This window comes from Bufo bufo, chromosome 6 (genome assembly GCF_905171765.1).
Source record: "Bufo bufo chromosome 6, aBufBuf1.1, whole genome shotgun sequence".
Classification (NCBI taxonomy): domain Eukaryota; kingdom Metazoa; phylum Chordata; class Amphibia; order Anura; family Bufonidae; genus Bufo; species Bufo bufo.
The window spans coordinates 256,592,597-256,617,293 of NC_053394.1; the positions used below are offsets into that span (position 1 = coordinate 256,592,597).

The 24,697-nt window shown below is 43.4% G+C and overlaps 1 protein-coding gene across 1 annotated transcript in view; it reads left to right on the plus strand.

Annotated features, from left to right (window-relative positions):
* Positions 1–1,098: 1,098 nt before the first annotated feature.
* CHST3 (carbohydrate sulfotransferase 3) overlaps positions 1,099–24,697 on the plus strand; it is a 129,291-nt gene continuing 105,692 nt past the window's right edge. Inside the window, exon 1 of the mRNA XM_040435590.1 lies at positions 1,099–1,498. The gene's annotated coding sequence lies outside the window, so the exon portion shown is untranslated. The remainder of the gene's footprint in view (positions 1,499–24,697) is intronic.

Genomic DNA, 24,697 nt, shown 5'->3' on the forward strand with positions numbered 1-24,697 from the left:
GGGTCCTGCTCACACAGTGGATTTGCAGGAGCCAAATCCATTGCCCCTTCCGCGGGTGAATCTGCTGCAGCTTTTCAATTTGAACACTGCAGACTCGCTTGTGGTTTACCTCTATTAGTGTGATCGTGGCTTTAAACCATTGGCCTCACATACAGCATTGTTGCCTCTCACTGAAAAATTCTGTGAAAAGTCTTCTGCGGATTTTGGCGTGAATCCATGGCAAAAAAAAGTGACAAAAAGTGGATGTATTACATGCATTTATGAAATAGCTGTGGATTTCACTGTCTGCATTGGAAAGGGTGAAATCTGCTGTGGAGACCTACAGCATAAATTAACCTGCTGCAGATTTCAATTTATGCTGTGTTTTATTTCTTCTTTCTTTTTTTTAACGCAGAGCATGTGGATGAGATTTCTATACATTTTGTCCACTTAGCTGGTACAATGCTGAAGATTTGCCACATGAAAATCTGCGATGGCAAATCTTTAGCCTGCCCACCACACGTGAACATACCCCCAAGGGTTTTCTGACCCAATCGACCCCTCATTTCCAAGCTAAAACGATAACGTGATAATGTGTTGGTTACTATTCTCCTATTTGGCTTCATTTGGAGTAACAGAAAACGATGCATTGAATGTGGATCCGGGATCTCTGAAGTATATGGTCCGCTAGTTAGATTTTACAGCAACAGACCAAAGATTGCAATAACTTGTAAGTGGTTCATTGGTAAGTCACAAGGGAGATGTGAGATTGCAGGGAAGCTGTGCGGTAACGCATGAATGCTATTTACTGCAAGCAGTCCTTATTTTAACAAGACTGTGGGGACATCCGTAAATAGTTTGCGAGAAAACCATGCTGTTGAAGAAAGGAGTGACTTCTATTTTCTGAGAAGTGCCAATCAAGCAGTGCACACTTGGTGCTGCTCTGAGACAAAGCTAACAGAGGGGTCGTTGTTCAGAAGGATCCCCAGAGAAGGAAGGGAGAGGGGAGGAGGAGGAGGTGGTCCTGCTGCTTCTATGGAGGGGGGAGCATGATGGGTGTGGAGAAGAAGTAGCTGATGGTTTCAGGGAGGAGAGGAGAGACATGAGGGGACACAGAGAGTGGTGAGAGGGGTGGGAGATCCATAGCAAGCTCCTCCTGAAGACAGACTGTGAGCATGATGCACTCCAGTGTTCATTCAGGACCCAGTCACCAACTTCTCACTCAGGTCCTAACTTCACAGATTGGGGGATGTTAAAAGGATCAGTTAGAAGGAAAACTGCAAAGATCCTGGTGCTCTCAGGAACCCTCTACGCTCTATTGAAGGGCAGGGAACATATCTGAGATCAACACTCAGCAAGGAACAAGCTGCTGACATGGGGGCTGCCCTGCTGCTAACCAGCAAACACCCTGGGTTCAGTGCCACCTGGCTTGGATTTTAAGTTCAAACTAGCCTGAGGAACAGTCTGAGAAAAGAAGCCGTGGAAGTGGCAGGAAACTGACCGCTGTGCCTCCCCCATAGTAAGTACACGTTTTACTTTTAGGAAGGTGGAGGAAGGGGGCGACATGGGGATCTGGGATGGCAGAACTATATAATCTTCCTTCTGCTTGATAATTCTGTCATTATAAAATGAATCCAGGATGCTGATTAGAAACTGCGGTCATGGAGGAGCATTGTGCCAAGTTACACATCATCAGAATAGCTTGGAATGATAAATGCTAATTATATATATATATATATATATTATGTAATCTGTTTGATATTACTTTACTTTGAAAGAAATAAAATCTACATATCAAACCTGCCACCAGGTAAGTCGCAGATTGACCCTTGCGTATCACAAAAATTCTCCATCTCATATGATAGCATTAATTTTTATGTCTGACACCAAAGATGTGCCAACTATTTTAACATATTTATTATTACAGGCGCGTTCTTGTGTACTGGCGACATGTATATGGTTATGCGATGTGCTATGAACAGTATCATACAGTGATGTGCATTGAATCTACTGGTTGTGGATTTCAGCTGCAGACGTGAATATTATAGTCAATTGCAATAAAAAAAAAAAATGGATCGCACATCCACATGATATGCTTTGATTTTATAACGGCTACTCAGCAGGAACCAGCGCTACTTGGCGCATGTGTACCGCCTCCTATGCTACAAACTGAGGCATTAGTGTACATTTTGATAAAAAGCGATAAGCCCACTCACCACGCCAAGGTTGCCTCTATGAGTGGGACCTACTCTAAATTTGGCGCGGCACTGGCCGGGACCACCGATGCCTCAGCGCCGACCCATCAGGCGACGGGACCCTGCAACCAAACAGCACCCCTGCTGCTTGACAACGCTAAACCTAGCACTGAGCCCCACCCGGACAGCACCACAACGACAATGGCCATCGCACCATGTGAACAGTTGTCAAAGTTCTCAGGAACTCCAACTGAGAGCTTGGTAAGTTCATTTAAACCCTCATGCAAAATTTTACTAATTAAAATCACCTGGACCGAATGGGAGGAGTGCTGATACCAGAATGAAAAAAGGGACAGATTCTCTATACATGTGCAAAAAAAAGAAAAAGAACTGGATCGCACATCCACATGCTATGCTTTGATCTCTATGCAACATTTTGCATGAGGGTTTAAATGAACCTATCATGCTCTCAGTTGGAGTTCCTTTTTCTTTCTTTTTTTTGCACATTATAGTCAATTATACTGTTTGTAGTACATTTCTAATAGGAGTTCAGAGCGACTACAGACACTACCTCCACTGACAGATCTACTATTCCTCACTGCTAGTTTGACAGCGTCTCATAAAATGCTTATATTTGGCACTTTGAGATACGAGCCAGCCTGGTTCATGTGATCTGTTACTGGCAGCAGACATTCAGTGAACAAGGAAATCTGAAACGGATTTAAGAAAAAGAACCTGATGGAAAATCTGTCCCAAGCCCCTGAATGTGCATGGATTTCTGCAAACCCCATTCAGATCAATGGGACGGTTGCAGAAATTTCTCCAACAAATCTGCAGTGTGTGGACATCTCTCAATAGCTTAGCTACTGCTCTGGGAATGCAAGGATTCGAGACAATGAAGACATTAACGATTACAGCTTTACAAGTGAGGGTATGTTCACCGTTGCGGTTCATATCCGGCAGGCTCTTCTGGTAGCCTGTCCTGGCATAAATGCCGGCTGTCAGTCGGACAAAAATCACTGCATGCAGCGGTATTTGACCGTCTGAAACCAGGCATTTATGCAGAAAAGCGCCAGATCAACGCAGGACCTGGCGAAATCTAGCAGGATGCTCCCTGCTGAAGTTGGATAATCTTAGTTGCCTGCAGCCGTAGTAAAGTCAGCCATCTGTTGCCGACAATCACCTCTCCAGATCCCCCATACGCATGCACATTCGGTTCGGCTGAGTATGCATGTGTTGTAAATGTAAAAGGTGAAAAAGCTGCTGTCAGATACCTATGACAGGTGACTTATCTCCTTGAGAACAAAAGCATTGGACATGTCTAAACCCAACATGTCTAAGCCTTCTCCACCCATCTGGTGTCGATAGACAGGAAGCGCCCAATTCACATTAGATGGTGGGACAATCCTGCCAATATCTAACGTGTATGACAGCTTTACTTAGTGTATAATGTCAAATCCAGCATTTAGTGGTAGTTTTAAAAGTTTTTTAAAGCATTTTTTCTGGTCTTTTTTTTTGGGAGGGGACTCTAAAGCGAGGTGATCATGGGACTCTGTATGGAATTATGAGACTGTCCACAGTCTAGTTTTTGACATTTTAGTGGTGTTTTTGGGATTAGTGCATTTGCTTAGGTGTTTTTCTCCATAGGCTTTTCAATAGAACTTTAACCTGTTAGTGACCACCCATATGCCTTTTTACAGCGGTCACTAATGGGTCTTAGGCTAGTCTTAGATGCATTTTTACAAAAAACCGCAGCACTCTCCAGCCTTGAATTTCCATAGGTTTATTCATCAGCAAAAGTGTGACGTTTCGACCTGTGTGGTCTTTTTCAAGCCTTTTGTTTTTTACTTCTTAGGCTAGTCTGCCGTCTCCCGTGCAGCGGAGAGCAAGGGCATGGGTCTCCCATAAGAGCTGGGCTCCTGCTCCAACAAACTAGACCAGCAAAAGCACCAGTCTGGGCCATTTAACCCCTTAGATGCCACGGTCAATAGTGACGGTGGTATCTAAGTGGTTTATAGCGAGGGAGCTCCCTCTGTCTCCCATCGGCACCCCGCAAATGAGATGGCAGGGTGCTGATGTCTTGGCATGGGAGCCTGGGGCCTAATAAAGGACCCAGACCTGCCTGCAGTGTGTTCCCATCAGGCTGCTCCCTTCTGGCGCAGCCTGTTGGTGACTATCAGTATAGTACTGACAGTATAATACACTGTACTGCATAGCAAGTACAGTGTATTATTGAAGCGATCAAAAGATCGCCTGTTAACGTCTACTTGTGGGACAAGTAAATGGTAAAAAAAAATTATAAAATAAAAAGAAATACAAATGAAAAAAATACAAACAAATTTCCACAACAACAAACAAAACACTTTTCAATGGAAAAAAATGCAAACCTAATTGGGGGAGATTTATCAAACCTGGTGTAAAGAAAAACTGGCTTAGTTGCCCATAGCTACCAATCAGGTTCCACCTTTCATTTTCCAAAGGAGCTCTGAAAAATGTAAGGTGGAATCTGATTGGTTGCTGTGGGCAGCTAAACCAGTTTTCCTTTACACCAGGTTTGATAAATGTCCCCCAAAATGATTATGTAACTGAGCATTTACCAAATATCACGAGAACATCTCATCTTCTCCCTGGCTGTGAAATGGTCCGCAGTATTTGGACAGCGTCACTGCCAGGGAGAAGAAGAAGCCAACTGCGAAGAGCAGAAGTCTTCTCCTCCCTGTACCGATGATAGTGATTAACATATTAGGCACCAAAACTAAACGGGGGGCAACAGAGGAGCGGATCTTGAAAAAAAATAGTGGGATGTCATCTTCTAAACTTGAACTACAGTATGAAGTATTGCTTTTATTAAAAAAAAAAAAAAAAGGTGACAGGTCCTCAGGGCTCCAGACTAAAAAAAAATATCAAGGAGCCATTGGCTCCTAACCTGAAAAATTTAGGAGCCAAACTAAAAAATTTTGTCGCCAAACTTAAAATACATATAATTATGGTATAATAAAAAAAAAAACACACGTCTTACCTAGGGTTGTCACGATACCAAAATTTTGACTTGATTTCAATACCATAAAAAGGTATTGCGATACTCGATACCACGTGAAAAAAATAAAACACCAGAAAAGCCGCGTGCATTTCACATTTTATGGAACGCCTGGACCGTAATAGAACAGTCCTAACCTAATTTTTGTTGGGACAAGGTGACTAAAAAATGGCAAATTGCAAGTTGTTGTTTTTTTCTGTTACGGCGTTCATTTTAATAGTTCACACTTTTTTGTGCGTGGCGATATGTAATTTTTGGTTTTGTTTATATATTTTATATGTAAAATTAGGCAAGGGGGTGATTTATACTTAATATTTTTTTGTTTTGTTTTTTTACTTTTTATTTAATACCTATTTACCGCCTTAGGGGCTAGAACCTGGGATCTTTCATCCGTTGTCCTATTCACCCTGATAGAGCTCTATTAGGGTGAATAGGACCTCACACTTTCCCTGCTGCCCTGTGCTTTGCGCACACAGCAGGAGGGAGCTGACTATGGCAGCCAGGACTTCAATAGCCTCCTGGCTGCCATGGTAACCGATCGGAGCCCCAGGCTTACACTGCTGGGGCTCTGATCGGAAGCTGCCACTGCACCACCAATGATAATTCTTGGGGGATGAGGGCATACTGCATCACCAATGATAATACTGTACCACCAATGAATATCCTTTATGCTTAATATAAACGCAGGCTGCGGGTGCCGGACATATCCCATACCCGGCACCCAGCCTCTATGACTGCGCGCTGTGATCTGCCGCTATTAACCAGTCAGATGCCGCACCTGGGGGGTTAATAGCGGCAGATCACAGCGCGCAGTCATAGAGGCTGGGTGCCGGGTATGGGATATGTCCAGCACCCGCAGCCTGCGTTTATATTAAGCATAAAGGATATTCATTGGTGGTACAGTGGCCATAGCCCCTCCCCTCCCCCTCCCTGCTATCAGACCATTGGTGGCACCAGCAGTACAGGGGGCAGGGACTGCCTCCTTCTGCCCTGTGCTGTTGAGAAGAACATGGCACGAGCTGACAGCAGCGCGTGCCATGTCAGTAATGTGAAAGCGGCAGAGGTCTAGGCGCAAATGGCGACAAGACTACAAAGTCTTGTCGCCATTTAGCAATTCTAGGTCGCATTTGCGACCATTTTGGTCGCCATCTGGAGCCCTGGTCCTCTTTAAGCTATAAGTGAAACTGCCTTCAGTCCTGACCATGTTGTTTTAGGTAGTGTGGCATATGTTTCTTTTGACTTTGATCAACTTTGCAGGATAACAGGCTGAACTGGATGCACCAATGTTTTTTTTAAGAAACTATGTCACTATGCTACTTTTCTTATGTGAAGTCTGGTGGTGGTCAATTTTGATACATAGTTTATATCAGCTGAAAGGCTGAGTATTAGAGTATATAACAGCAGGTAATAAATCTCTGCACCACTGAGCAGTTTAATCTGAGAGCTATCATTACAGCTATGTTTATTGTTCTCCAGATCTCCTAAAAATAGGTATCACTCAAGGGCCCTTTACACAGGAATCCGCCAGATAATCGCTAACCCTATAATCCTATGAATGCTCGTTGGAGATCATCTGGCGATGTAAAGGTGCCGCCAATTACTTGGTGAACGAGGGAAACACTCGTTTGGCTGGTAATTGGGTCGTTTGTGCAGGAACCTAAATCGTCTAAACGCGCTCTGCTGCCACCAAACGATGTTTCTGCGCGGGGGCGAGCGATGGCATTAGTGATCGCTCTTCCTCAAACTGTGGAGGAGATCGCTGCATGTAATAGCCGCAGCCACCTCCACTGACAAGCAGGCAATTGCCGAGAAGGAACACTTTCTTCCCGACAATCGCCTGCTGAATTATCCCGTCTAACATTGAGCTGTCCGATTTTTTTTCAGGACCCATTGAAACTGAATGGGTCCAGATCTGTTCCGCAAAAAACGGAACAGATCAGGAAAGAAACAACGGACGTGTGAATGGACCCTAAAGGGACCTTAGGACATGGCTGTAAGGAACTGACACTATATAACATGTATACAATTTATGTGAGATATTTCTTTTTGACTTTACTGTCTACAGTTGCCTGCAGGAAGTATTCTTTATGCTGATATCTCGGTTGCATTGTATAGAAGTACTCTGTTCTTTTAAAGGGCTTTTATCTGTTATGCAAAATGTCTATAAAACATAGCGTATACTAAGACAAGGCGGCGAAGTCCGGGCACTGATAGATCTGTGTCAGAGAGTAGTCTGGGCATGAATGGAGCTCAGCATTAAAACCCTCTGCCTACTATTCACGTTCACTTAAAACACGCCTAAAGCAGAAGAGACTTCAAAGCCCGAGGCAATGAAGAGCGGATGGCTTTCTGTTCCTTTGTGAGTATATCCATATGTCTGGAGGATTCACACACGGCAGAAGCTCATCCTGCAAAACCCCAAAACTGCTGTTTAGAACCACAGGAAACGTGTACCATTTCACAGCTTGTGTACAATTGCTTGGCTGCTCCGAAATATAAAGCCATCGACCACCTGACAATAACAGTAAATCTATAACGATGTCCTATGTCACTCTTTATGAGTAATAATGGCATATGTAGAAAATGACGAGCATAGTAAGAAAGATCCGTTCTAGCAAAGCAACAGTGCTCTTCAGTGCTGTACAGAGGAGCCACTGTGTGAACAGCTGATGACTCAGGGTCCAAACCATGAAAGATTGTATTATGGATTTCCAGTGCACGTACCAAAATGATGCATGTCCTAGGAGGATAAATAATCTGGAGGGGATAACGTAATATGACTATTGCGTCTTTCTTCAAGGATTTTCCACAAATGTAAAAAAAAAATAGAACATGTTCTATCTTGTCCGTTTTTTTCGCTGACAGACTGCCCCCATACAAAATGGGTCCGTTTTTAATGTCCGCTTCTCAGAAAGGCATCAGTGAAAAAAGTGTTCGTTAAAAATGTCCGTTTTTAACGGATTTTTTTTTTCACTGTCGTGTGCATGTGGTCTTAAGCTTCATGAACACAACCTTATTTCGGCTCTGTGTAGTACAGATTGGTAATACCGTGCCCGTAGACTGCAATGGGCCCATACTGGATCCATACTGGGCACTGGCATTTTTCTCACAGAGGTATTCTCCCCCATAAAAGCTTGTTTGTCGCTTGTATATTCTTTTGCAGCGCATGAAGAGTTACCCAGATATTCCAAAATATAACACTTCACTAAGACATAGCAGCCTTGCATTCCAGTTAAACATGGACTATTTTAGCGAGGTAACACATAGGTGAGACACAACACTTTGCAATGTGTGCTAATATTCATTATCACTTCCGTCCCAGGCTGTGATTAATGAGCTCTCATCATTAAGAAGGTTTGAGGGGGAGTGTAAATTAGCAATGCATTTGCATGTGACAAATAAAGTCAAATGTCAAGTCTTTCTCAAGTCACGTCAGTGTTAGGCCTCATGCACACGACCGTTGTTTTGGTCCACATCCGAGCCTCATGCACACTCCGTGTGCTGTCCGCATCCGTTGCTCCGTTCCGTGGTCTGCAAAAAAAAACAAAAAAAAAACCTGTCCTATTCTTGTCCGTTTTGCGGACAAGAATAGGCAGTTATATCAATGGCTGCCCGTGCCGCGGACTGCAAAACACACAACGCTCGAGTGCACGAGGCCTTATACAATACATTCCAGAACTATGCGATCCTATCAGTGCTACATAGGTCAGGATGGGAGCTCTCACAGACACACGCTGCGAGTTCAGTGCATTGAACTCGCTCGTGTGAAACCAGCCTTAGGTGTTGGGGGAGGGAAGGCTCAGGGTACTTTCACACTTGCGTTGTTTGATTCTACGTTGCCTGAACTGCCTGCCTGATCAGGCAAACTGATCAGGATCCTGATTAGTCAGAAAAATGCATTGCAATACCGGATCCGTTTTTCCGGTGTCATCCGGCAAAACGGATCCGGTATTTTTTTTCTCCACATTTTTAAAGGTCTGCGCATGCACTAATACATTCCTATGGAAAAAAATGCTGGATCCAGCATTCAGGCAAGTGTTCAGTTTTTTTGGCCGGAGATAAAACCGTAGCATGCTGCGGTATTATCTCCGTCCTGAAAAGTCAAAAAGACTGAACCGAAGACATCCTGAACGGATTGCTCTCCATTCTGAATGCAGTAGGATAAAACTGATCCGTTCTTTTCCAGTATACAGCGCCTAGGACGGAACTCTATGCCGGAAAAGATAAACGCTAGTGTGAAAGTACCCTCAGACATATTGGATTCCTATGTGCCTGATCCCTTTTTTCACAGGGAGATAAGCCGCTGCCATGAGGTATCTTGGCAGCGGCTTCCTCCTTCTCCCAGTAATAACACATGCATGGTTGGCCAAAGCAAGCATGAATGTGTACGAGGGAATCAGGACAAGGGCTTATTCACAAGACCGTATGGTCCGCAATACACCGGCCGTGTGAATCCCATATTGCAGTGGTGTGGACCCATTGAGTCAGCGATCTGCAAAATGCAGCAAAAGATACGGGCATATGGTTGTGTGAATGAGCCCTGACAGTTATGTCCTGGGCATGGCCGGCTTTATTTGACAAGTTGGTTGGCATCTTTTTTTTACATCTGAAGACAGCAGACACTCCTTCACAACGAAGAAATTGGAGGCTCTATAAACATGGTGATTATCAGTTCAGGGATTCCAGCGTGCATTACAACATCGGGTCAGCTTCTCACAGGATCCAAATGATGAGTAACACACTGATTTCTCCACAGTTTTCTATGTTACTAAGCAATGTCAGGATCACAGATAACGTAGTAGGAGATTTGATACATTTGCTCTGGTTGTAAGGAAGAGTCCAGTCATGTATAGCATTACTTAGGTGAACGGCTTTGAATGATTGAACTTTTAGAATAAGGTCTCTTTCACATGGGCGTGTGTGTCCCATGGTCGGGCCGCAATGCACGAGCACAGTCCGTGGGGCAGCCGCAGCGGATCGCAGACCCATTCACTTTAATGGGTCTACGATCTGGCCATTCCTCAAAAAGATAGGACATGTTCTATCTTTTTGCGGAACGGAAGTATGGGACGAAACCCCACGGAAGCACTCCGTAGTGCTTCCATAGGGTTCCGTTCCGTGCTTCCGTTCCGCACCATTCCGCATCTCCGGATTTGCGGACCTATTGAAGTGAATGGGTCCGCATCCATGATGCGGAATGTCGACTGAATGGAACCTGTGTATTGCGGATCCGCAAATGCTGTCCGCAATACGGCAACTGGGCGCACATGAAAGAGGCCTAAGGGTCCATTCACACGTCCGTAGAATTGGTCCGGATCCGTTCCACAATGTTGCAGAACAAATCTGGACCCATTCATTCTCTATGGGGACGGAAGAGATGCGGACAGCATACAGTGTGCTGTCTGCATCTGCATTTCCTGAGCGCGGCCGCGATATTCCGGTCCGCGGCTCCCGAAAAAAATAGAACATGTGCTATTTTTGTCCGCAATTGCGGAAATAATAGTCAGTTCTATGTGGGTGCCGGCCGGGTGTATTGCGGATCTGCAATACACTACAGACGTGTGAATGGACCCTTAGAAAGATTATTTGCCGTGTCTAATTCAGGCTCTTCAGTACTCTTCCAGTAAGGCCTCTTTCACACGACCGTATGGCTTTTTCAGTGTTTTGAAGTCTGTTTTTCATGGATCTGTTGTTTCCGTGGTGTTTCTGTTCCGTTTTTCCATATGGCATATACAGTATACAGTAATTACATAGAAAAAATTGGGCATAAACTTTTCAATAGATCGTTCCGCAAAAACGGAATGGATACGGAAGACATACGGATGCATTTCCGTATGTGTTCAGTTTTTTCTGCGGACCCATTGACTTGAATGGAGCCACGGAACGTGATTTGTGGGCAATAATAGGACATGTTCTATATTTCAACGGGAAGAAAAAACGGAAATACGGAAACGGAATGCATATGGAGTAAATTCAGTTTTTTTTGTGGAACCATTAAAATGAATGGTTCCGTATACGGAACGCAAAAAACGGCCCGCAAACAGAAAAAAAATTAACGGTCGTGTGAAATAGGCCTAAATCTAAGGTCTAAGTAGAGAATGTAGACATCTGCTGAGTTAGGCCAGTTTCACACTGGGGTTAGGCTTGTCTGGCAGGCTGTTCCCCAGCCACACACGTGCTGCCGGAAGTCCGGCCCTTTCACTATAATGGTGACCGGCCGGAGATCTGGCCACAGCACGGCAAACAAATACCGCTGCGTGCTGCCTACCGGAGCAGCTTAACGCCAGTGTGCTTTATAGCTACAATATTTTAATTAAAACAATTTTTATTATAATCAATTTTTTTAAATGGTCCAAACAGAGCTATAAAATAGTATATTGTTCTTTAGAAGAATTAAAAACCCTTTTTTCAGTTTGTTCCCCACCTTTGCAGCTTTTCATTTTCTCAGTATTGTTTCACGGAGGTTGTACAGAGACACGATGAATCAATGTGACTCTGTACAATGGAGTTCCATCAGATTACAGAAAGTTCAGGAGGAGCCTACAAAAGTCTGTAGGCATCACATTATGACTCTGTACAACTCAGAAGTGTGCATGAGCCCTTAAAGCTATTGTTCAGTTAGGAGTTCAAAATGTATGATCAGTGGGGGTCTAACTCCCAGCACTCCTACTGATCAGCTGGGTGAGCGCCCTGGTCTCCTCACAGCTTACCAGGCACAGCGCTGTACATTGTATAGTGGATGTTCTTGGTAATGCAGCTCAGGCCCATTCACTAGCTTAGTAGACCATATGACCGATGAATGAGGAAGAGGCCACAGAGCTCACCTGAGCGCCACGGCCTCTTCAAACAGAGAGGGTGCTGCGAGTCAGACCCCTACCAATCAGACATGGATGACCTATCAAAATCCTAGACAAGACCCTTAAGTCAGAACTTAAAAGTGATAATTGCCTGTTATTAATTTTCCTTAGATTTTGCTATTTGGTAACATTTCACCTCTGCTCAATTAGGGCAGAGTTGTGATCGTTACCTACAGATGGATCATAAGAACTGAACAATAACGGTGATGTGAACTCCTCTTTAGGCCTCATGCACATGATTGTAGCAGGTCCTTGCCCATATTGTGGCCCACAATGCGGAAGATGCGATGTGGAATGGAGGCAATGATCAGACGTTTCTGTGGGTTCTCCGTTTGTGCCTCTGTCCTGCAAAAAAGTTGTGCATGCACTACTTTTTTGTGGTGCGGAAAGTCGGATGCGGATCAAGTCAACGTGTCCACGCATTAGGTACCGCAATTTTTGGTCCGAAGCATGACTGGCACACTGTGTGTGTATGAGGCCTTACTGAGGTTACACAGCTAGTAAGGCTAAGTTCAGATCCATAAATCCACACGAAAATCCAAACTGAAGTGGATTTTGATGTGGAGGTACAGATTTTGACACATACTGTGGATATGCGACAAAAGGACTAGTTCACATCTCCGTTAAAGGATCCGGCAGGCTGTTCCGGCACAGAGCGGCCTGCTGTATCCTCTACTTCACCGCTTGATCCCCATTGACTGCTATGAAGTCCAGTGGTGATCTGGCTGCTTTCCAGGATAAATGGCAGGTTTTCGGCCAGGTTTTTGCATGCAACTGTTTTTTGTCTGGTCAACAGGCGGCATTTGTGCTGGATCTGGCAGCTGGATCTCTTAAATGGAGATGTGAACATAGCCACAACCATTAGACCTAGTTTACACTTCAGTAATTTGGGCAATGATTTCCATCAGTGATTGTGAGCCAAAACCAGGAGTGGAGCCTCCACAGAGATACCATATAATGGAAAGATTTCCTCCTGTTCTGTGTTTTTGACCTCACTGTGATTTTGGTTCATAATCACTGACCAAATCACAAATGTGAACTAGGCTTTAGATAGGGATAGCAGAACTCTATTGACTTCAGTGGAAAATTCTGTGGCAAATCTGTACACAATCCACACACAGTGCAAATGCTGCCAGTGGGTTTTCCGCAATTTGTGTAACGGAACGGGCGCCCATAATAGAAATGCCTATTCTTTTACGCAAACGGACAATTTAATTTTTTTTATTATCTTTTTTTTATTTGAGGGGCCACGGAGTGCCCAAAGTGCTGTCCGCATCTTTTTGCGGCCCCATTGAAGTGAATGGGTCAGATGCGGACCAAAACAACATTCGTGTGGTTTTGCAATGCAAATTCTGTACTACAAATCTGCATGAACCCTGCAATGTGTGAATTTAGCCAAAGAGTGCCTATAGGGCTCTGCACTGGTTTTTCCAGATAAAAAATATCAAATCTGCCATCTAAATCAAAATACACTGCTAAAAAAAATAAAGGGAACACAAAAATAATACATCCTAGATCTGAATTAATTAAATATTCTTCTGAAATACTTTGTTCTTTACATAGTTGAATGTGCTGACAACAAAATCACACAAAAAAAAAAAATGGAAATCAAATTTAACCCATGGAGGTCTGGATTTGGAGTCACCCTCAAAATTAAAGTGGAAAAACACACTACAGGCTGATCCAACTTTGATGTAATGTCCTTAAAACAAGTCAAAATGAGGCTCAGTAGTGTGTGTGGCCTCCACGTGCCTGTATGACCTCCCTACAACGCCTGTGCATGCTCCTGATGAGGTGGCAGACGGTCTCCTGAGGGATCTCCTCCCAGACCTGGACTAAAGCATCTGCCAACTCCTGGACAGTCTGTGGTGCAACGTGACGTTGGTGGATAGAGCAAGACGTGATGTCCCAGATGTGCTCAATTGGATTCAGGTCTGGGGAACGGACGGGCCAGTCCATAGCATCAATGCCTTCGTCTTGCAGGAACTGCTGACACACTCCAGCCACATGAGGTCTAGCATTGTCTTGCATTAGGAGGAACCCAGGGCCAACCGCACCAGCATATGGTCTCACAAGGGGTCTGAGGATCTCATCTCGGTACCTAATGGCAGTCAGGCTACCTCTGGCGTGCACATGGAGGGCTGTGCGGCCCTCCAAAGAAATGCCACCCCACACCATTACTGACCCAATGCCAAACCGGTCATGCTGGAGGATGTTGCAGGCAGCAGAACATTCTCCACGGCGTCTCCAGACTCTGTCACGTCTGTCACATGTGCTCAGTGTGAACCTGCTTTCATCTGTGAAGAGCACAGGGCGGCAGTGGCGAATTTGCCAATCTTGGTGTTTTCTGGCAAATGCCAAACGTCCTGCACGGTGTTGGGCTGTAAGCACAACCCCCACCTGTGGACGTCGGGCCCTCATATCACCTTCATGGAGTCTGTTTCTGACCGTTTGAGCAGACACATGCACATTTGTGGCCTACTGGAGGTCATTTTGCAGGGCTCTGGCAGTGCTCCTCCTGTTCCTCCTTGCACAAAGGCGGAGGTAGCGGTCCTGCTGCTGGGTTGTTGCCCTCCTACGGCCTCCTCCACGTCTCCTGATGTACTGGCCTGCCTCCTGGTAGCGCCTCCATGCTCTGGACACTACGCTGACAGACACAGCAAACCTCCTTGCCACAGCTCGCATTGATGTGCCATCCTGGATAAGCTGCACTACCTGAGCCATTTGTGTGGGTTGTAGACTCCGTCTCATGCTACCACTAGAGTGAAAGCACCGCCAGCATTCAAAAGTGACCAAAACATCAGCCAGGAAGCATAGGAACTGAGAAGTGGTCAGGTCACCACCTGTAGAACCACTCCTTTATTGGGGGTGTCTTGCTAATTGCCTATAATTTCCACCTGTTGTCTATCCCATTTGCACAACAGCATGTGAAATTGATTGTCACTCAGTGTTGCTTCCTAAGTGGACAGTTTGATTTCACAGAAGTGTGATTGACTTGGAGTTACATTGTGTTGTTTAAGTGTTCCCTTTATTTTTTTGAGCAGTGTATTATGTCTGGACGGCTTATGTCTGCTTTAGGCCTCTTGCACACGACTATACAGTCAGGTCCAGAAATATTGGGACATCGACACGATTCTAAAATTTTTGGCTTTATACACCACCACAATGGATTTGAAATGAAACGAACAAGATGTGCTTTAACTGCAGACTGTCAGCTTTAGGCCTCCTGCACACGACTGTTGTGTGCACCCGTGGCCGTTGTCCCATTTAACGTGTTTTTCTGCGGTCCCATTGACTTTCAATGGGTCCGTGGAAAAATCGGAAAATGCATCGTTTGGCAGCCGCATCCGTGATCCGTGTTTCTTGGCCGTGAAAAAAATATGATCTGTCCTATTTTTTTCACGGTCAACGGTGCACGGACCCATTCAAGTCAATGGGTCCGTGAAAAATCACGGATGCACACAAGATTGTGATCCGTGTCCGTTTTTTCCTATCATTTCAAAGGCAAACTTGACTTAGGTTTTTTGGATCCTCCAAAAATCAAGGAAGCTCCCCCGGAAGAAAAAACGGATGGGTTTGTTGTGTTTTTTCAGCCTAATGAGGGCTTGCTTCACTGATAGTGACAGCTCTTTGGATCTCATCTTGAGAGTTGACAGCAACAGATTCCAAATGCAAATAGCAGACTGGAAATGAACTCTGGACCTTTTATCTGCTCATTGTAATTGGGATAATGAGGGAATAACACACACCTGGCCATGGAACAGCTGAGAAGCCAATTGTCCCATTACTTTTGGTGCCTTAACAAGTGGGAGGCACATATGCAAACTGTTGTAATTCCTACACCGTTCACCTGATTTGGATGTAAATATCCTCAAATTAAAGCTGACAGTCTGCAGGTAAAGCACATCTTGTTCGTTTTATTTCAAATCCATTGTGGTGGTGTATAGAGCCAAAAAATTTACAATTGTGTCGATGTCCCAATATTTATGGACCTGACTGTATGTATTTTGTGGTCCGCAAAAAATACGGATGACATCCATGTGCCTTCCGTGTTTTGCAGAACGGAACAGGTGGCCCCTAATAGAACAGTCCTATCCTTGTCCGTAATGCGGACAATATAGGACATGTTCTATTTTTTTGGTGGAACGGAAATACGGACATACGAAAACGGAACGCACATGGAGTACCTTCCATTTTTTTTGCGGACCCATTGAAATGAATGGTTTCGTATACGTTCCACAAAAAAAACGGAACGGACACGGACTGAAAATACGTTTGTGTGCATGAGGCCTTACAATATGGCTTTCACCTTTTAGCTTGCATATTAAGATTCAAAATGTGCCTAATTTTGTAACATTTCATGCAAAGTGCATCAAATAAATGTATCTGCTGTATTATAAACTGACAAGGATATCTAAATAAAATGTTCGTACATATATTTACACCATTCCTGGAAGTTACTAGAAATACACAAAAATTAGGGCTCATGCACATTAACGTGTGCTGTCCGTACCGTGCATTCGGGACTGCAATTTCCACTGTCCATGTTGCCGATGCCGACAGATGCAGACCCATTCAACTTGAATGGGTCCGCGATCCGCCCACAATGCACAAAAATTTAGCATGTTCTAATTTTTTTGCAGTGTGGAGGCACTGACTGAAATGGCACGGAAGAGCTCCGTAGTGCTTCTGTGGCCTTCCGCTTCGTATCTTCCGGACTGCGGACCCAAGTTAACGGGCCCGCATCTGTTATATGGTGCGCACATGGCTGGTACCCTTATATTGCGGACCCGCTGTTTGCAGGCTGCAATACGGGCACAGCCCACACACATGATCCCTTAGACCTAGTTCACAGATTAGTGTTTTGGTCAGTGGTTTCCGTGAGTGATTGTGATCCAAAACCAGAAGTGGAGGCTACACAGAAGTAGGTAAGGTATGAGGGAAAGAGCTGCACCTGTTCTGTTTTTTTTTTTAACCCCGCACCTGGTTTTGTGTCAAATTCACTGATGCAAATCACTAATCAAACACTGAAGTGTGAACTAGGCCTTAGTCAGCACCTCCTGCAAAATTAAGTAAATGCCTGAAACTACAAAAGTAAAAGCAAACACAATTTAACAGCACTCTGCAAACGTAGAATATATGCATGTAATACTATATTTACCATATCAAATATATTTTAATCCAAATTATTTGTGCCCATCCACCAAGGCAAGGTGACCTCAATCTGGATGAGAACCTACTCTATGATATCTTTCTCACACTCTCACAGCCTCTTAATTCATGGAGAGTGGGTTCTACATATAGGCCTCATGCACATGACCATATTTTAGGTCTGTGTCCAATCCACATTTTTTGTGGATCACACACCGAGCCATTGAAAATTGTCAGTTGAGCACGGAGCGCATCTGTATTTTGCAGATCCCCGATTTGAGGACTGCAAAATGGATACGATCGTGTGCAGCAGGCCATATACTGTGTCTGCTCCATTTATTACCTCTCTCCGTGCCAGCAGGCCTCAAGTGAATACAGAGAGAGCTAACTACAGCCAAATATACTGCACTAATTACCCTTTCAAAACCCTGGGCTTTTCCGTTTTTTGCATTTTTGTTTTTTACTCCATGCCTTTCTGGAGATCAGTGATGGTCAGTTCGCAGTGTTCGCCAGCGAACACATGCGGGCTGCCATCTTGTCTCACCCGTCCGGGGATGCACAGGTAAGCCCTCACCTGTGCCTGTGTCGGGAGCCGGTCTGAAATAAAATGCGGTCACCGCGAGCAGGCAGTTCCGAGAACATCCGCCGGGGGCCTTCATCGGGCTGTTCTCTGAACTGCCCGCTCCCGGTGTCCGCATTTGATGTCAGACCGGCTCCCGACACAGGCACAGGTAAAGGCTTACCTGTGCATCGCCGGACGGGTGAGTCAAGATGGCAGCCCGCATGTGTTTCGCTGGCGAACTGACCATCACTGCTGGAGATATCACTTTTTTTCCTTTTTTACATACCATTTGAGGCAAAGGTCCTCACCTCCAGTCCTCAGGGCCCACCTACCGGTCATGTTTTCAGGATTTCCTAAGTATTGAGCAGGTGTTAGGCTACGTCTACACGACGATATTTTGTTGCACTAATGTCGCGTAAAAAATTTTATAATGGCAGTCTATGGTGTCGCACTGCAACATGCAACATACTGTGACGCAATAGTTGCGTCGCAGTTGCATGTTGCAGTGCGACACCATAAACTGCCATTATAAAAATTGTATCGCGACATTAGTTCAACAAAATGTTGCGCTACAAATGTTGCAGTGTAGTTGTGCCCTATCTGTCGTGTGACAAATGTCGTTGTGTAGACGTAGCCTTATAGTTGGTGTCCATGCATCAGGACTTACCACAGATATTCATTTTGTTGGATATTCTCAATCATGAACGGCAGGTGGGTCCTGAGAACTGGAGTTGGAGGAAACTGATTTGATGGCTTGTTGTTTATAAATGGTACCATGCACGATGTAGTGGGAAGCTGAAAAAAATTCATATGGGGTGGAATTGGCAACAAAACACAATTCTGTCATAGTTTTATGGGTTTTGTTTTTGCAGCGTTCCGTGTGCGGTAAAGCTGACCTGTTACTTTTTTCTCCGGGTCAGTATGATTACAGCGATATCACATTTGTATAGTTTTTCTTGTGTTTTAATACTTATTAGACCCTATATTTTTTGTGCTGTTTTTCAGTGTATATACTTACAGCATATCGAGTGTGGATGAAGCCTTCTTTTAGACAATTAGAGCTCCTGCTGAATCCCCCTATTTACCAATGCCATTCATTGCAAAGGAAGAAAAAGGTGCTTTGTGAAATGTAAAAGATACTCGAATAAATGGCAAGGAACCCTGCAGTGAGCAAATTCTGGCCAACAAATTCCAGCTGCAGAATTCTAATAAAAAAATCACAATGGCCTTTTTAAATCTGACATGAATGAGATCTCTTCAAAGGACACACTTTAGTTGAGATCAGTTCATAAATTATTAATGTGTGGGGTAGTATTGATTACACCACTAGAGGGTTAATTAGATGCAGATGCTTTCCATTGGTATCCTTGAGGTTCTGTAAATGGAATATAAGGGTGGATTCACACAAAGGGGAGATTTATTAAACTAGTGTAAAGGAAAACAGTTTTAGTTGCCCATGGCAACCAATCAGATTCCACCTTTCATTTTTCAGAACTCCTTTGAAAAAGGAATATTGCAATCTGATTGGTTGCTATGGGCAACTGAGCCAGTTTTCCTTTACACCAGTTTGATATATCTCCCTAAAGTTTTTTCTTGTGGCATTTATCAGGACTTTAGCATTTTTTACACATTAGGTTTTTGGTGCACTTTAGATGTTAATTGAATGAGTATGCATACTTACCAACGTTTAAGTTGGTAAAATCGGGGCATCCCAAACCCCTCCCCTGGAAACACCACAACTTTACCCAGAAATGCCCAGCCATGGTGGTGCAATCGTTAGCCCCACCCATGTTCTGCCCATGACAGCCCGAATTTGCCAGGACTGTCTTTGAAAATCAGGGACAGTCCCAGCAAAAATACAGTTAATGTGTATTGCACATGTGAAATGCAGGACACACATTTTTTTTGCTACTGCCATTATTTTTAATTCAGTGTTTTTTTGTTTTGTATGTGTGTCTCTGTCTTTTTTTTAAAACCCGTTCCTGACATTTGATGTACTAGTACATCATAGCGGAAAGTGACTTCCTGCAATTTGACGTACTAGTAAAGGGATGGCCAACCAGCGGCTCTCCAGCTGTTGCAAAACTACCATCCCTTTACTAGTACATCATGCTGGTCAGTGCGCACCCAATCAGTACAGGGGCCCAGCAGTCACTGACAGCCAGAACCCTGCTATACCGCGTCCATAACAACCTGCTCTATAAAAATTTCACATGATCTACCCCCTAAGGTGAATGCCATAAAAAAAATAAAAAAAAATAACTGTTCCAAAACAACCAATTTTTTTGGCACCTTGCCAAAGTGTATTATTGAGTGACTAAAACTAAAATGGTACCAATAAAAATGTCAACTCTTCCCACAAAAAGAAAGCCCCTACACTAGACAATTGGCAGAAAAAAAATATATATATGGCTTTCAGAAAATGGAGAAAAAACATATGCTTTATTATGTAAAACTGAAATAAATATTTGATATTGTCACTTTCATAACAACCTGCTCTATAAAAATAGCACATGATCTAACCTGCCAGGTGAAGATTGTAAAAAAAAATAAAAAATTGAAAACCGTGCTAGAACAGCCATTTTTTGGCTACCTTGCCTCAAAAAAGCGTAATATAGAGTGATAAAAAATCATATGTACACCAAAGTAGTACCAATAAAACTGTCAACTTATCCTGTAGTTTCCAAAATGGGGTCACTTTTTGGGAGTTTCTACTGTAGGGGTGCATCAGGGTGTCTTCAAATGGGGCATGGTGTCTAAAAACCAGTCTAGCATAATCTGCCCTCCAAAAACCAAATGGCATTCCTTTCTTTCGGTTCCCTGCCGTGTGCTCTTACAGCAGTTTACCACCACATGTGGGGTGTTTCTGTAAACCGCAGAAACAGGGTATGGCCTCATGCACACGACCGTATGTATTTTGCGGTCCGCAAAAAACGGATCCGCAAAAAATACCGATGACGTCCGTGTGCATTCCATATTTTGTGGAACAGAACATCTGGCCCCTAACAGAACAGTACTATCCTTGTCCGTAATAGGACATGGTCTATTATTTTGTGGAACGGATAAACTGAAACGGAATGCACACAAAGTAACTTCCGTTCTTTTTGCGGACCTATTAAAATGAATGGTTCCGCATACGGTCCGCCAAAAAAACGGAACGGACACGGAAAGAAAATACGTCCGTGTGCATGAGCCCTAATAGATATTGAATTTTGTTTGGCTGTTAACCCTTGATGTGCTACAGGAAAAAAATTACTAAAATGGCAAATCTGCCAAACAAAGTGAAATTTCCTCTCCGTTTTCCTTTAATTCTTGTGGAATACCTAAAGGGTTAACAAAGTTTGTAAAATCAGTTTTGAATAACTTAAGCGGTGTAGTTTCTAAAGTAGGTCATTTATGGGTGGTTCCTACTATGTAAGCTCCACAAAGTGACTTCAGAACTGAACTGGTTCTTAAAAAGAATTGCTTCTAAAAGTCTTTTAACGTTCTAAAAAAATACAAAAACAAAACAACCAAAAGGGATCCTCATGCCCAAGCTAGCATTAGCATATACAATCCATATTGCGGCAATAGTACGAGGATCAACCTGTAAACAATCACGAGTACCAGTTCCCATGAAAATACAAAGCCTATAAAAGAAACGAAGCTGACTCGGTACTATTGTCAATTATCATAAATACTTTATTAATTACAAAAAATGATATATTACGGACATAATCATTAAAAAACAAATGGGCAGAAAAAACACCATCCTGAAGGGACACAGGCTATAGGCAACATTATCATAAATTGATGTATGAGTGAATAATAAATACATTTGTATATAGATAAATCATGAGTATCACAAAGGTAGGTTATGAATCATACCACACTGTATGTTATGGGGAGCCGCAGGTGAAGAGAATAATAACTACCGGTCCAGAGAGAGGATCCAAAAAATATATACAAAGGCACGCCGAAACGCGCGTTGGGGTAACGCCATCCTTGTTGGTTGACACACGGCACTTGTCCTGGTAGGTTCTCCTTTACTTTTTTTCTATGCTGCTCAGGTTGTATGGGTAGAGGTGGGTGATTATATATTTTTTGGATCCTCTCTCTGGACCGGTAGTTATTATTCTCTTCACCTGTGGCTCCCCATAACATACAGTGTGGTATGATTCATGACCTACCTTTGTGATACTAATGATTTATCTATATACAAATGTATTTATTATTCACTCATACATCAATTTATGATAATGTTGCCTATAGCCTGTGTCCCTTCAGGATGGTGTTTTTTCTGCCCATTTTAGTTTTTTTTAGATCACTCAATAATACACTTTATGTGGCAAGTTTTTAATTATTATGTCCGTGATATATATCATTTTTTGTAATTAATAAAGTATTTATGATAATTGACAATAGTACGGAGTCAGCTTAGTTTCTTTTATAGGTTTTGTCCTAAAAAAATAAAATAACATTTACAAAATGATGACAATACAAAGTAGACATATGGGGAATGTTAACTAATATATTTTTTATGAGGTATCAATTTCTGTTTTAAAAGCAGAGAAATTTTAATTTAGAAAATTGCTATTTTTTCCAAATTTTTGGTAAATTTCAGTTTTTTTTAATAAATAAAGGTGAAATATATCAACTCAAATTTACCACTATCATGAAGTACAATGTGTCATGAGAAAACAATCTCAGAATGGCTTGGATAACTATAAGCTTTCCAAAGTTATTATCACATACCACAAGTGACACATGTCAGATTTGCAAAAAAATGGTCTGGGCGGGAAGGTGAAAACTGGCCAGGGTAGATTTTTCAGAACTGGTGTAAAGGAAAACTGTCTTAGTTACCCATAGCAACCAATCAGAGTTCACCTTTCATTTTGCTCCTTTGGAAAATAAAAGGTGGAATCTAAGCTAGTTTTTCTTTACAGTTTGATAAATCTCCCAACCATGTTGAAGAAGTGACTTTTTTTCAGACATTTTTAGCCCCTTCTCAATATGAGATTGGTGGGGGTCAGACTCCTGGCACCCCCCCCCCCCCCTTCCGATAAGCTGTCCAGTGGTGGCCTCCTCACAGCTTTCCTAGCACCGTCTATGTGTTAGCTCCTGTGCTTGGTATTGCAGTTCAGACCCATTCACCCCATTTATTTGAATGGGACAGAGATGTGCCTAGGTCACATGACCAATTAACGTGATGTCTCTAGCCTAGGAAGAAGCTGCAGTACTCACCCGAGCACTGCAGCTTTTAGTTACAGCTAATTGGCAGGGGTGCCATGAGTTGGACACCCTTTGATCTGATATTGATGACCTATCCTGAGGATAGGCCATCAGTATGAAAATTTGGGAAAACCCCTCTAGATGGAGTATTTTGAATGAATGGTTCTTGCAGGAAAAATGGACAAATATACAACATGCTGAGATTTTCTTGGCATGGGCCGAGGATTCATGTGGAGAATTACATATGGAAAGTGTCTCGATACACTATATAGAAAAAGTATCGGGGCACCTACACATTACACTTGCAGGAGCTTTTATGACATCCCATTCTAAATCCTTTGGCATTAATATGGAGTTGGTCACCCCTTTGTAGCGAAAACAGCTTCCCCTCTTCTGGGAAGACTTTCTACAAGTTTTTGGAGTTTGTCTATGGGAATTTTTGCCTATTCATTCAGAAGAGCGTTTGTGAGGTCAGAGACTGATGCTGGATGAGAGGGTCTCGCTGGCAATCTCCATACTATTTCATCCCAAAGGTGTTCAGTGAGGTTGAGGTCAGGGCTTTGTGAAGGCCAGTCAAGTTCTCCCACACTAAACTCGCCCAACGATACCTTTATGGATTTTGCTTTGTTCTAGAACAGAAAGGGGCCTTCTCCAAAACAGTTCACCCAAAGTTGGAAGCACACAGTTGTCCAAAATGTCTTGGTATACTGAAGCATTGATATTTCAGGCCAAAATCTTAAAAACAACCCCACAACATTGTCCCTCCTTCACTAAACTTTTCAGTTTGCACCATGCAGTCAGGCAGGTAACATTCTCCTGGCATTTGTCAAACCCAGACTCATCCTTCAGACTGCCAGATGGTGAAACATGATTTGTCACTCCACAGAAAATTTTTCCACTGCTCTAGTGGCGGCATGCTTTACACCACCATTACTGTACCTATTTAGCTGAATGGGTTAGTGTTCAGTCTAGATGCTACCAGTAAACTCAGACATCACCCGGACAGAAACATTGCCTGTGTGCAATTTGTCTAAACAAAACACTACACTCTGTCCACTGTGTTTTTCCAGCACTGGTGTCTGCTAAAAACAGCTGATTTGTGGGTCCCCCGGGAGTAGAACCCCCACTTATCTGATAGTGATGACCTATCCTAATGATAAGAATTAATTGTTTGTTCGTTATTTAACAATGTCACGTCAGTTATCAAATGATTCATGTGGGGGATTCAGTCAGCACAACCCTGTATGCAGGTGCACATCGCTATGGAGAAATACACATACAAACGTAAAAACATAAATGCAATAGCACTCTGCAACCAGCACTCCGCCCTGCCTCTATGCTGGATGTTGAATGAGGCATTGGTGTACATTTTGGCCAAAGCGTAATAAGCCACTCACCACGTCAAGGTTGCCTCTATGAGTGATCCCTTACACTAGTTCCTACCTGTTTATGGGCCATGACAGCCACACAAAGTCCAGGGAGCGCAGGTACAGCATGCACGCCAGGCGCACTCTGCTTTTAACCCCGTCCAGTGCCATGACAGCTTTCATCGGATCCAGGGATGCAAGTACCAACATGCATGCTGAGCCCACTATATACTTCTCCTGGAGCCAAATGGCTACTGGTAGGCGCTATAAAAGTAGACTCAGTTTTATACTGACTTTAAAACAAGCCTCCAGGGCAGACTAACTGGTCAGGTGTGCAT